The sequence below is a fragment of the Lytechinus pictus genome, chromosome 7, assembly GCF_037042905.1.
Source record: "Lytechinus pictus isolate F3 Inbred chromosome 7, Lp3.0, whole genome shotgun sequence".
Classification (NCBI taxonomy): domain Eukaryota; kingdom Metazoa; phylum Echinodermata; class Echinoidea; order Temnopleuroida; family Toxopneustidae; genus Lytechinus; species Lytechinus pictus.
In genome coordinates, this window is record NC_087251.1 from 30,390,094 (window position 1) to 30,403,785 (window position 13,692).

A 13,692-nucleotide genomic window follows, 5' to 3' on the forward strand; every position below is an offset into this window, starting at 1 on the left:
CGTTTTTTGGTTAAAGAGCAAAAGCAATGGAGATTTTGTCCCATCACATTTTCCAAACTTGCCCTCAGGAATGTCGTTTTGATAGATTGAAATAAAATGTTTGAAGTTCAGAAAATGCAATTGTGTCTTAAATTGAATTAAACAGCCCAATATTAAGCGTGATACCACCACCAATTTTTTTGCATTAAGAAATTAACCCTCAAGTAATAATTGCTGGAAAACCTTTGCATTGTCTTGCATACTCTAGGCTACACAAAATATCATTGAAAACAGAAATAAAGCACTTACATTATGGAAGCTGTATACCATGCCCAACTGAGTCAAGTGCCCCATTCTGCACACTGAAAAATAGATCTCTTGGTAATGATGTCACTAATTGAGTGATTCTGGCAGGAAGACTCCAGCTCAAGTCAGACAGGAAGCCATGTTTGTGAGTTCTAGGGCCTATTCCATCAATCAAAGAGGTCAACTGCTATGGCCTTCCAACTTGGATAAATCTTCTGGGCTGCTGGTCTTACATTGTTTTCAAGAAAGAATAACATCATGAATACAAAGCAAGTATATAGTACAGACATACAAACACTCTCGGGCAGGTCCAAGCTATTTGAGAATATATGTGAAACAAACCAAAGGGGTGTTTCCCAAAGATTTATGTGTGACTAAAAATAATTTGATGAATTCCAAAAAGGTTTAAAAAATAGCAGACCACCATACAGGTTGGGCCACAGTCATGGGAAATGCTCCACTGCACAATAATCAATGAAACTTCACATTAACTATCATGTATATGTAAAGACTTAAGCAAGACAGTTCATAGTCAGATTAAATTGTTTGTGAAACACTACCCCTGAATTGCTTTGCGACAATCATAAACTTTTCATGGATTCAAATTGATCCAATAATTTAAAATCAATTTTCCCACACTAGATACTGTGTTTTTACTGAATTAAAAAAATAACCCACATGACTGGCACAAGATGTATTGCTAATGGGTCTATGGAAAATTTGAAAAAAAGAAAATGCAAGAAAAAAATCAATTCCTCCAGGAACATTTCTGAAATATTGTCATGTATTACATCAATGCATCATTACACCTGTAAAATCTTTGTCAGGCACTGTACAAGCATTGACTGTATGATTCTGATAGCAATAAAATGAACAAAGACAGGCAGTACATTTATTTGACTCATATCGTTGGCATTCATCCAAAAAAAATGAAACATTCATCTTGTATAATTTTTTTTCTTTTTTTCATTCAAACAGTTTTGTTAACTGGGCTTACTGAAAGTACAGGATCTATTCCCTATGGCATTTTAGTAGAGGAAATTTCTAGATAGCTCAAAACAAAATTACAAGGATTTAGCTCTCCTGTGATATTTTTTTCCTTCCAATTCTTGATTTTGAGTAAAGACAAAGACGCATTTAGGAACATATCTTGGAATTTCTTTCATGTTCTTTTAAACTAAAGAAATATGGTAAACTTTGGACTGAATTTTCTTGAAATAAATTTCACACTGTCGCATCAGTGATATGATGTTTCGGAAGACTGCCAACCATATGAAGCAATATGACTACAGATATAAAAAAAAAGAAATTGAATAAACATTAAATGGAATGATGAAGTCTTAACCTTAGAATGCCCGGGGAAGGGGTTGGATTCCCCCATGTGCATTATGTTTGCGATGGGACTTCCGTGACAAAATTGGCAACATCCCCGCACAGGGTTCTGAAAAGCACAATTTTTTTGTTAGTGCATACCACATCTCAAATTGTTCAAAAATATTATTTCAATGTACAAATCTAATGAAACTTCTGTTACTAGCCAAAATTTCTTTTTTACTGATTGAAATACATTAATATCTTCAGAAATGTAATTTTTCCATGAATTACTTTTTGTAACCCAAGAAGATCTGCACTGAGGGGTTTCTTTTCACCTTGCATGTAGAGGCCCCCTAACGATCTTAGCCGCGGATCGCAACTCAAGATGGTTGGGAATGACATAATCTAGAGGCTGTTGCATAGGTAAATTTCACTAGATTCATAAATTCTATCAACTAATTATTGATGATTCATTCATGAAATCACACTTTTTGCTCTAATACGCTACTAACAATTCATAGAATTCTAATTTTTTGTGTAATTATTCTTTATAGCATTGTTCCAAAATCCATTTCTTATGTATTTGATTGTTTATTGACCAATCGACATTATTTCAGCCATAAATAGCATCAAATAAAAAATAATAATTACACATTTAGGAATATTAAGCTAAAAACACTATTTGTATTGCCTTTGAACATGAAATCACATTTTGAGCCACTTGGGGTCTAACATGCACATACAGTACACAATGTTGCGTAATTTAGGTCTCAAAAGATGCGTGAGACTTGAAGGTACAAGTCAACAAGCAGCGCGTTAAATTAAAAAAAATTGGGTGGTGGATCTATTGCGAAAAATGTTGATGGGGCCATTATGCCCCCTCCCCCACCTCCCGGGAGTATTAAGGTTAATACTTATACTAAACCTGATATTCTGCCCATAACATGCCGTGTCCTACAACAAAGTATACTTGGACTTTTTTTAAACATTTTAATTCATTTTACCAAATGCATGGTATTTTCATTTCTGTTTTTGCAATTGAAATAGATATTGAAATTGAAAATGTTCATATTATAAAACATTCTTTGTGCATAATTGATGAAATAAGACAAAAAATATTAATAATATTCAAGAATAATAAATAAATGTAGGCAATATGGGCAAAATTCAGGGGGTTGTTTGTTTTAAACTATCCTACGACAAGTAAATACAGGGTAAAAAACCAGAGATAAAACACAATAGGCGAAAACTCTGGAAAACCTTCGGATCCACTTTTGCAGAAGAGTAAAAAACAAAACAAAACACAATTACAAAACTTAAAGTTGAAAAGTAAGTCAATTCCACATAAAGCCGAGGGATTATCACCACATCTTCTTCATTTTCATGATGCCTGAGCCTCACATTACTTGCATTTCAAACCTAATGTACAAATCATTGTTTTTACTTCTAGTAAGCATGCCTTAGAGGTCACTGCATACCATACAACGGGTCTAAAACCCAATTTTACAACAAATCGCATATTCCTTTATATTCTGAAAAAATGAATGAACCAAATAATTTCATTTGAGGTTCAAATTAACTTTTAGAAAACCAATACCAAAATTTTGGATAATCACAAGCCTTTTTTACAAGCCTGATTTTTCAAATCATAGCCTATCTTATGATTGTTGTAACATCATTGCATTTAGATATTGAATTTGCATTTATTCTCATAAGAAGGGTACTATTGCCATGGATTTGAAAAAAAAGGTGTGCATATGATGATTTAGAACTTTGCAAGAGTAGGATATCTTGACATACGGCACAAATGTTACGTTTTATTCCAAAATTGGGTTGCAGACCAATTGTAAAGTGTGCAGTGGCCTTTAGAGACTGATAATTCACATACTTTGAACTGTCAACAGAGATAAAATAGCTTGGACCTGCTCCTTGGAGCTACACAAAAGTCATATTTTACATTAAAAAAAACCAGGTTCATGAGAAGTAGATGCATATGCAAGTATTACATTAATGTGACCTGCCACCCCAAAACCACCAATTAGTCGCCTAAAATTAATTTAAAGATTTGTATCGAGTTTGAAAATGTACATCTTGTGCTTTAAAATGATACATCACTTGCCAAAATTAATCAATAATAACCAATTCAAGTACAGGATTGAATGTAGAAGAAATTCAGTGAGAGTGTCAAGGAAATAGGAGAAAAGAAGGTTCAAAATTTACGGTTCACTCAAGCATGAGATGTGCACATTGTGATATTTCTGTGAAACATCTTCCGTGTTTATAACTTTACAAATTTTTGACAGTATTGAAGTAAAATTTCTCTTTCAAATGGGCTATTTTTTTTTTTTTCTTTTTGAAGGCCAAATGGCAATTTTGCCTATTTACAGAGAACTTTCCTCTAGGTGACTTATTGTTGGTTTTGGGGTGGCAGGCCATGTTCATTGTACATTGAAATTATTGAATCATATAATAATCATGAAACAAAATAGTAAGATTAAATGAAAACTTACCTGTTTGAAGTCAAAGCCCGTCTAAAGCTTTGGTAAATGGTCTGTAATGTGAACTATACTCACTCATCATCAAACATTACAAGATTGAAAGAGTCATCAAATACATTTTTTTCCAAATAGAATTTAAATGGCATTTTTCCAACTGTTAGGATTTTAATCTAAATCTAGCACCCTCTCTCTATATTGTTTTTAGTTTTGTTTAAATTAGCCATTTGAGCACTTATAATTGGATATTAGAAAGCTACTGATAAATTATATCCTGAAATTTTCAGCCAATTGCATGCTTTGGGAAGAAAATATAGATATTTTATTTTGATTTGGCACCCGATCAAATTAAATGTATCCAATATTACAAATTTGGGTAATATCCTTCATACCACAACCATTTTGGGGCACGTGCATTAATATGATCTAGTAATGAAAAGGAAGTGACGTGCACTTTTAGGGGATTAACTAAAGATATGCTTTAAATCATTCTTTTATAAGTATTGGTGCTATAAGAGGAGCTATTATCTAAAAATGAGAGCCATCTAGTAGGCACGCGTGATCCGGTCTTCAATCTTAGAGGCATAATTCATATTGTGAAATCATTAACTACAAAAAGGAAAATTACTGAGAAGTGAGAACTAAACCAGGGCGGGAGGGAGGAGACACAATATGAATATCTCCCTTTACATCACTTATAAAGTAATGACAATTTAACTTCAAACAGATGAGTTCTCATTTAATCTTACTACTCTATGAAGTAATGACGTTGAGAAAATACATCACGATGAGAGGTTTGAAGCCAGGTGTCATGAATATGCTCGAAGTGTGTAGAACAGTGTTGTTTCCAGCTGATCATCTGCTTCGTCCTCAGTGTCCAAGATAAGAGCTGTTGTTCTGTCACTTAGTCCTTTCCTTTCCCATGCTGCATTGGGTTTAAGCCTGCAACATAAAAGATCACGGCAATGATTAGTGGACGAGGCTCATGTGTGACTGGGTTAACAAAAAGTGAGCACAATTTACATTTCCCAAGTGTCATGTTGATCAGGACCTGGCTGAGAGGGCCAGTCAGGGACAACCATAAGTCCCAGAGCTTTGACTTTGTCCTTTCGTATTTTCTGCATACATTTTGTAACTGGGCAAAAAGGCGGGGAAAAGCATGGAAATAAAATCAGACCCAATTCACAGAGAAGGCATCTCCGGCCTCGACCTCATGTCTGCTGACCATGACATATAGCCATCAAGGTGTTTGTTAAGTCTTGATTTTGAGTAAAGACAAAGACGCATTTAGGAACATATCTTGGAATTTCTTTCATGTTCTTTTAAACTAAAGAAATATGGTAAACTTTATCACTGAGTTTCTAGGAAAAGAAAAATAATGCTTAATTCTGCTTTCACATTCAGTTTCCCAAGAAAAGGGATCCAAATACACAATACTGTAGTCCTGTATTTCTTGAGCAGCTCTATTGCAGTAACTGGATTTGGTAACCCCTCCCCCACATTGAGATAGGCAACTGCTGTGGTGTTATCTAGGTGAAGATATGAGTATCATGCAAGTGAGTACAGAGGACTTTCAGGCCTTACCCAGCTGCTAGTGTCTCAGGATAGTTTATACCAGTACACTAGAATTTGCATTTTGAAATTTCTCATTCACTCAATCTATGCAACGATAAAGGTCAGTTCCCCACTCCACTTGCAACAGAGTATGAGCAATGAACTTTCCCTTCCAACTTGGGCACACACTGACTCAATGTTGGAGAGCCACCATTTAAGTTCCTCTTTAGCCTCATGAGATAGGATAATCCTTCTTTCAATGTTCCTTTTTGCTCCTAAAGTGCCCTAATCTTATCACTTTCCAGGGTTCTACAGAGTGAGTCAGAAAAAATGTTACACTTTCTTACATGCTCATATTAGACATACAGTAGAATAAATCATAATTCTTGTACCAATGTCAGATAGAGTATCTCTTCCAGTCTTATTTGATACCACATTGCTCATTGCTCATTGTTTGTGTGAATGCTTTTGTCTCTGTTTCAGCAGGTAATCACCTGACTTGGCGCAAATGGGTTTTGACACTTTTTCAAACAATGGCTGTTGTGCACTGAACCATAACAACAACACTGAAACAAATTTTACCAAGTGACAAAGGAATATTTACTCTATCCATACATGCTAGAAATCCTTTCTGAATCCCACATTTTCTTTAAAAAATGCTTAATTTAAAAAGTGTAATATTTTTTCTGACTCGCACTTTATAGTGGAGGGGTCCATACTGAGTAGCAGGAAATGTAGCTTTACAAAATCACTATTATTCTGGCAACCCTTCTAATGGTAGGCTTAGTGGAACTGAGAATCAGTCCAATCATGCTTGAAAGACATATGGGGATAAATTACCATAATATAACATTCATCCATTTTTGCAATATACAGTGCGTCCCCCAAAAAACTATACACTTGTCTTTTGAAATGGCAGCCAAATAAAAAATATATCACTTTGGGGGGAAACACTTATATATATGAAAAGCCAATAATGTCAACTTTCAAATGATACCAAAAAGTTGAAAAAATATTCATGCTTGAGCGAGCACTGCCCACTGAAACAAAGGGTATGGAATTTAGGCTGGGCCGGAATCAGCCTTCCAATTTTTTCATTTTTTGTTTCTTTGGAACTTGCAAAGTTGAGGGTTTTGTGATGAATTAATGATCAATTATGATCAGTATGTTGTTTGAGAAATATTTGTTATTAAATTGAAATTTAATGCATGAGTGATCATAAATTGCAATTTTTAGTGCAGCATTTTGACTTTATCATGTGGATCTCAGCAATGTGTTCATGAGAGTCAGGAGAATAGGAGGGTAAGATAGGACTTAACTAGGTGAAGTAAGTTGATGGGATAAATGTAAACAGAACATTTAGCAACCCCTCCCTCCATCTCTACCCCCCCCCCCCCCCACTTCTCTCCTCCTGAGAGACTAAGCTCAGCTAGGCTGGGCAGGAATTAGCTTTACAGTTTTTTGAGTGGTTAGTCCTTTGGAACTTGCAAAGCTAAGTGAGTTATGCTAAATTAATGAGTGAGATAAGTTTTGGTTTCTTAGGCAAATTTCATGAGTTACTAAATTGAAATTTAATGCACGAGTGAACAGGAATTATAATTTTAGTAAAGCATATTCATCTTGTGGACCTCAGCAGTGTGTTCGTGAGAGTCAGAGTAATGTGATGACACCTGTTACAAGCAAGAGGGCAAGATATGGTAAGACTTGGTTAAAAGGGTATTCCTCTTCTTTTTGTCCTTTTTCAAATTAAAAGTCAAATGTACCCCCAACCTCCTTTTTCCAGGCTCCCCCTCTCTCACTTCCTGGACTGTAGCCTATTCAAAACTTAACTGCCAAGTGACCGGTGGCTGATGGGGTCACTTTTTTTCACTGAATGATTACTAAGAAATTGACTGATTATGATGATTTATGAAATAATTTATTGAAAAAGAAACCCTGAATGTTTGATTGCTCACATTGCACATTGAATGAGTTGATTTATTAATAAATTGTTGATTAAATGATTGATAGGAAAAAGTTGATGCCCTAATTTAGAATTTATCATTAAATCAACATTCTGCTCTGGACTTCAAGCAAACATGACAATAGCAATCAGTCTCTCAACAGGAGGGGAGGGCTGGAGCAAGGGGGGGGGGGGGGGGCTAAATATTCTGTCGACCCTTATTCCATCAACCTACTTCTCCCACTTAAGTCCTATCTCACCCACTATTGTCCTGACTCCCATGAACACTTTGCTGAGATCCACATGATAAAGTTGAAATGCTGCCCAAAAAATGTAATTTGTGTTCACTCACGCATTAAAGTTCAATTTAATAATTTACGAAATTTGCTTGAACAGCCAAAACTGGTCACGATTGATCATTAATTTATCACAACACCCTTAACTTTGCAAGTTCCAAAGGATTTGCCTCTCAAAAACTGACATAAATTGGAAGGCTAATTCCGGTCCAACCTAATTTTCATACCCTTTGTTTCAGTGGGCAGTGCTCGCTCAAGCATGGATAGTTTTCCAACTTTTTGGTGTCATTTGAAGTTGACTTTATTGGCTTCCATATTTATGTAAAAGTTTACCCCCCAAAAGATATATTTTTCATTTGGCAGCCATTTCAAAAGTGCAGTTTTTGGGGGGATGCACTGTAGTTTAGATTTTAGCTTTTAGGGGCCTTTCAAACTGCTGAAATTCAAGAAAGATTATTTTAGTTACCGCCCATGCATTGGTCACATTATCAGGCTGTAACTCAGCACCTTTTGGCCACTGGAGAGATGAAATATGGGATCTATATTGCTTCCTCCCCCACCCCGGAAAATAAACATATCATATAAAATATAAAACAATCCTCAGATCATTTTAAACCAAAATCCTTATTACAACTCTCAGCCTAACCCTGCATGCAGGTCAAAATATTTATTGAACAAGGTGAAATTATTGCAGGAATACATGTCATGTCTCTTGAAAGTGTTTCATGAAAGTTTTGTTAGTGATTTTAACCTAATGTAAATCATTGCTAGTATCTGATAGGCTGAGAACAAACTGAAGTCAGTGAAAATCACTGACAAAGGTCCGTATTCTGAAGTCAGGTTTAACTTAGACCATGGTCTAACTCTGTGCTAAAATTATGGGAAGCCAAAAGTGTCAAAATTTTTATTAATTTGTATGTTTCTTATGTTTGCTGTGCTCTTTCCTGATTCATTGATGGTGAAGACAATAATCTTTTTATACTTCCTAGACAATTATGAATGATTTGAGAGCCGAATGAGCTGAAATATGGTATCTCTACTATTAGTGATTTATGTAGCAATTGGCTATCCATACTTCAACCACATTTTTAAACCTGAGATTAAGTTAAACCCGACTTCAGAATACGGGCCAACGTGTTTCATGAAACGCTGCAATGAAATATGATGAGGGTATTTACTTACCACCTGAGGTTTATCAATGGAGTCATCTGCTGCAAGGGCGGGTCGATAGACCAGGAATGAGGATGCGGAGAAGCCAATTGGTTGGTTGGTTGGTAAAGTCACATAGGTTGTTAAGAGGGGGCACAGTGGAGGGTTATCCTTGAGGGTACTGGCACCGATAATCTCCTGACAGATATATCTGGTAAAACATGAATTACAAGTTTACGGTAAATCAAAGTGAAGAAATTTACAAGAATGTTTGTTAATTCTTCATAAAAGGGGAATCCAACCCAAATAAACAGTTGCTTTTATCGGAAGAAGAAAAATCAGACAAGTACATGGGTGAAGGATAAAATCAGACAAACTATATGAGAAAGTTATGAATTCTTAAAAGTTGTAAAAATTGGTTATATAGCTATACCCATGGAGATTTGAAAATTGCCACATTGGTGATGTCATAGTGATGTAAGGCAAGGACTACTCTCCCATTTACTCTTATACAAAAAACCTGTTAAATTATCAGGATTTTTTTCTCAAAAGTTTTATTTCAAACTTATTTTTCTGTCATGAAGATATCAAGCATTATGCTACATTGGTTATCTTTGGATTATTGCCTAAGGAAAATAGGTACTTGAGATAAAACCCCACAAATTCTTTATAATTAAGTACATGGCCTGTGGGATCTATTGTTGTCCTTCCCACTTGTCATAATTTACTTACCCAGTTGCCAATTTGAAATTAACATAGTTTTAGGGATCTCAAATTAAAAACAGTCATAACTCTCTTATTGCTTGTCCGATTTCTTTTATACTTTCCCCATTCTGTTAAACTTATTTTTCTCCTTTCCCCACATAACATTTTATAACCAGGGTTTAATTCCCCTTTAAATGAAAATACCAAGGACTGTTTAGGTTGGTGCACGCATCAGCAATTATTGTTTGTCTTATTTTAGATAATACTTACGGTCGAGTCATTATGGTCACTTGAATTACCGTACCTATCGGTATTTCCCCATTTTCGTGACATTTGGTTACCCAAATAGAAAATGAAAGAGAGTTAATCCCACTTAAGACCTCAACTTGCTGCATCTTTACATGGTTTATAAACATAAAACATGAAAATGGTCAGTTAAGTCTAAAAAGCCCCAAAGACCCTCAAAGGTCAAAACTGTTGGAATAAATTGAATGAGGTCGATTGTTAAGATCAAGCACATATTTTTTATAATAAATTTGGGTTTCTAAAAACATTGCAACAATAATTCTGATCAACATTTTAATCCTATTTTGGACCCCAAAATCACGAAAATGGTAATTACAAAAATAAAAACATGGCTAGAATGACCACTACGACCATGATTTGTCTTGAACCAAGGTATATATTTTTGCTTCAGATATACCCTTAATTGACTGTGGCTATAAAAGCATTCTGTAAAGTGACCCTTTTCCAAACAGCAGAAAAAATTGGCATGTTTGTTCAATAAGACTTACATTTTTTTAATCAGAGCAAACTTTTGCACCAGATATGCTTGTCAAACCTTCCTCAGCATAATTCTTATTAAAACCCCCTATCTCCTGAAACTACTGAGGTGATTAGTACTTAACTTACAACATTGGCTTCAGCAAATGAATTTGAAAACGAAGTATACGAAAAAGTTACATGTAGCAGGTGAAAAAAAAACATTGCAATTTTGTCTTAAGATGCATGTGTGGCACGAGCACACTGGCTACATGTAGGGCATTGCCCCCCCCCCCCCCCCCCCGCTATGTAGCATTAAAACTCAATGGCCCATATTCTGATAGCCTGGTTTATCTTAATCTTAGTCCAAGTGTGGCAATATAACATCAGTCTAACCGGCCAATAACCACAATGGGTGATTTCAAGTACGGTGTTGAAATCTGGTGATGGTGTTGTCACAACACCAACACCAGCCACAACACCGTACTTGAAATCAGGCTGATGTTGGGATTGAACTCAGAAAATATGACTTATTTCCGGCAGTTCGTGTTGAAGGCTGGTGTTGAATGTCGTCTGCTGAACCCAGCACTGCGGCTGGTGTTGACGATCTTCCCCATTCACCAACACCAACCCCCAGGGATAGGGAAAATCATGATTTCAAGTTCGGTGTTGGTGTTGGCAATATCAAGCTCGTGAACAGGCGGCGAACAAGATGAAACATCCCCGTAAAATTAGCTTTTACTGTTAAGATTAGTACAAATCATTTGAGCTTTATATAATTTGATGAAGAATAATGTTCACTCTTTCGAATTCTTGAATTAATTAAAGCATCAATTGGTAATCTGTACGATGAGAATAAATGTATTTCTCTCCTATTTCATTTTTGCAGTCGATACTTCTCGCGTGAAGGTGAGATGATTTAGCAGCACAGTGCAGAGGCGTGACGTCATGTGCTATCGATAACGCAATTGGTATCATTCCTCTGAACCCAGCTCGGTGTTGGAGCTCGGTTCAGCGGCCTTTTTACGCTCTCAACACCAACACCGAACTTGAAATCACCCAGTGTATGTATGAGTGCAGAGAAATGGATGCAATTGAATGCGCACTATTTCCTTTGTCCATGTGTAGTTTTTACCACAGTCAACAAAGTCATACCAAACTTGGTGAAGGCAGATGAATGTAGCGAGAAAAAAGATAACTCTCTTTCTTTAACCATTATAAGCATGGTCTAAATGCACATGTTTAAAGGGATGTTCTGGGCTGAAAATATTTATATCTAAATAAATAGAGTAAAATTCACAAAGCAAAATGCTTAAAATTTCATCAAAATCGGATAACAAAAAACGAAGTTATTGAATTTTAAAGTTTATCAATATTTTGTGAAAACAGTTATATGCACATCATCATGAATATTCATTAGGTGGGCTGATGATGTCATATCGGAAATCATAATTGTTTCATTTTTCATGCATATATAAATGTCTCCATTATGATGAAATAAGTTGCTGCAATAAATAATTAATTGTTTTTGTTCTTGGTAGAAAAATTTTGAAAAAACCTAATTTCATATAATAAAATGCATAAGAACAAATGGGGATATAATATATCAGACCACCTTATGAATATTCATGAAGACATGCCTAGAACTGTTTCACTGGAATAATGCAAATCTTTAAAATTCAATAACTTCAATATTTGTTATCCGATTTTGATCAAATTTTCAGCATTTTTGCTCTGTGAATTTTACTCTATCTATTGAGATATAAATATCTCCAGCCTAGACCACCCCTTTAATTAAAAAAAGTTTTTATAAAAAATTGAAGTAAACACGTACCTCATACTGATCCGTGCAGCAGCCTGGGCTTCTTTCAAGGTCATACTCATCAATGGTTAATCTTGGATAGCTTCTCAGATCATCCTGGACCCTTACTTGTCCATCCTATAATTGAAAATTGAAACATAGCTTTTAGGTTAAAATCATGCATTCACAGCAAGGCTAAAGGCAAAGATGCATGTTTTTGTCACAAATGGTGAACATTTTACTTTCTGATCTCTAATAAGCCCCTACATATTTCATGGTTCATTCACATAAATAATCTCAATATTGCAAATACTGCAATGAATATCTCTGCGTAAAGTAGACTAAATTCTAGTATAAAAATATCACAATTTATTTAGTGAGACATCATCAACTGTTAAGTACTAATGTATGATCATTCATTCACATTTTTTTTCCAGATTCGAATATCTTTTTTCTCCATTCAAATTCATTTTAATTTAATTTCAATGATCTATTTGTGTATTAGTTAATTTCATTTATTAATCTAATTCATTTCACTTTAATTTAAGATATAAAATTATGAGATTTCTTGCTTGAACATTATGATTATCATATTATTGCATTTGCTATATTATTGCATTTGCTCCGACATATTTGTTTAAACTACTCAGATTCTTCACTTCCCTTCCTAGATGGCGCTATACCTCCAGCCATCCAGCGGATTAATTACGAGTTGCAAAGAGAGTTAAGAGACAGAAAGTTAAGACACCTGCAGTCCCGCATCCATTTATTATAGAACAATATAATTTAAGTAAGAAAATTGAGAGATCATGCTCAGTAAACTTATTTCCATAGTAGACCTACATGTACTACTCGGTTGATCAAAGGTTTTAAATTTAATATCATATATGATTTTAAATTAGATTAAATAAGATTTAATCAAAGGTTTTAAATTTAATATCATATATGATTTTAAATTAGATTAAATAAGATTTTACAGACAGGGGAATTCAGTTTTTTAATGAAAAATTCATCAAAATTGGAGGTAAAAAAATTAATTTTATATAAATTATAATTATATAGTAATGGGTGAGGTCATCAGTTCCCTCTTTTGCACACTGACCAAGATGTATACAACTGTTTGTAAAATTAAAAAAAACAAAACTTTCAAATTTCATTTTTTTTCTTATTTGACACCTGATCTTGATGAAATTGTCACTTGTCAGCATTAATTTTTTTATTTTTCTTTAAGTTACTCAAATTAACTCAATGTTTAGGTGGACTTCCTTTTTTAAACTGGTAGTTTTTCAGTCCTTTGCGACACCAAATTTCTTACATATTTCTTCAAGTTTATTTCGCTGGTCTATTGGTCTTGGCTGAAAATCACCAGCGAGTACAGGCAAAAAAAAA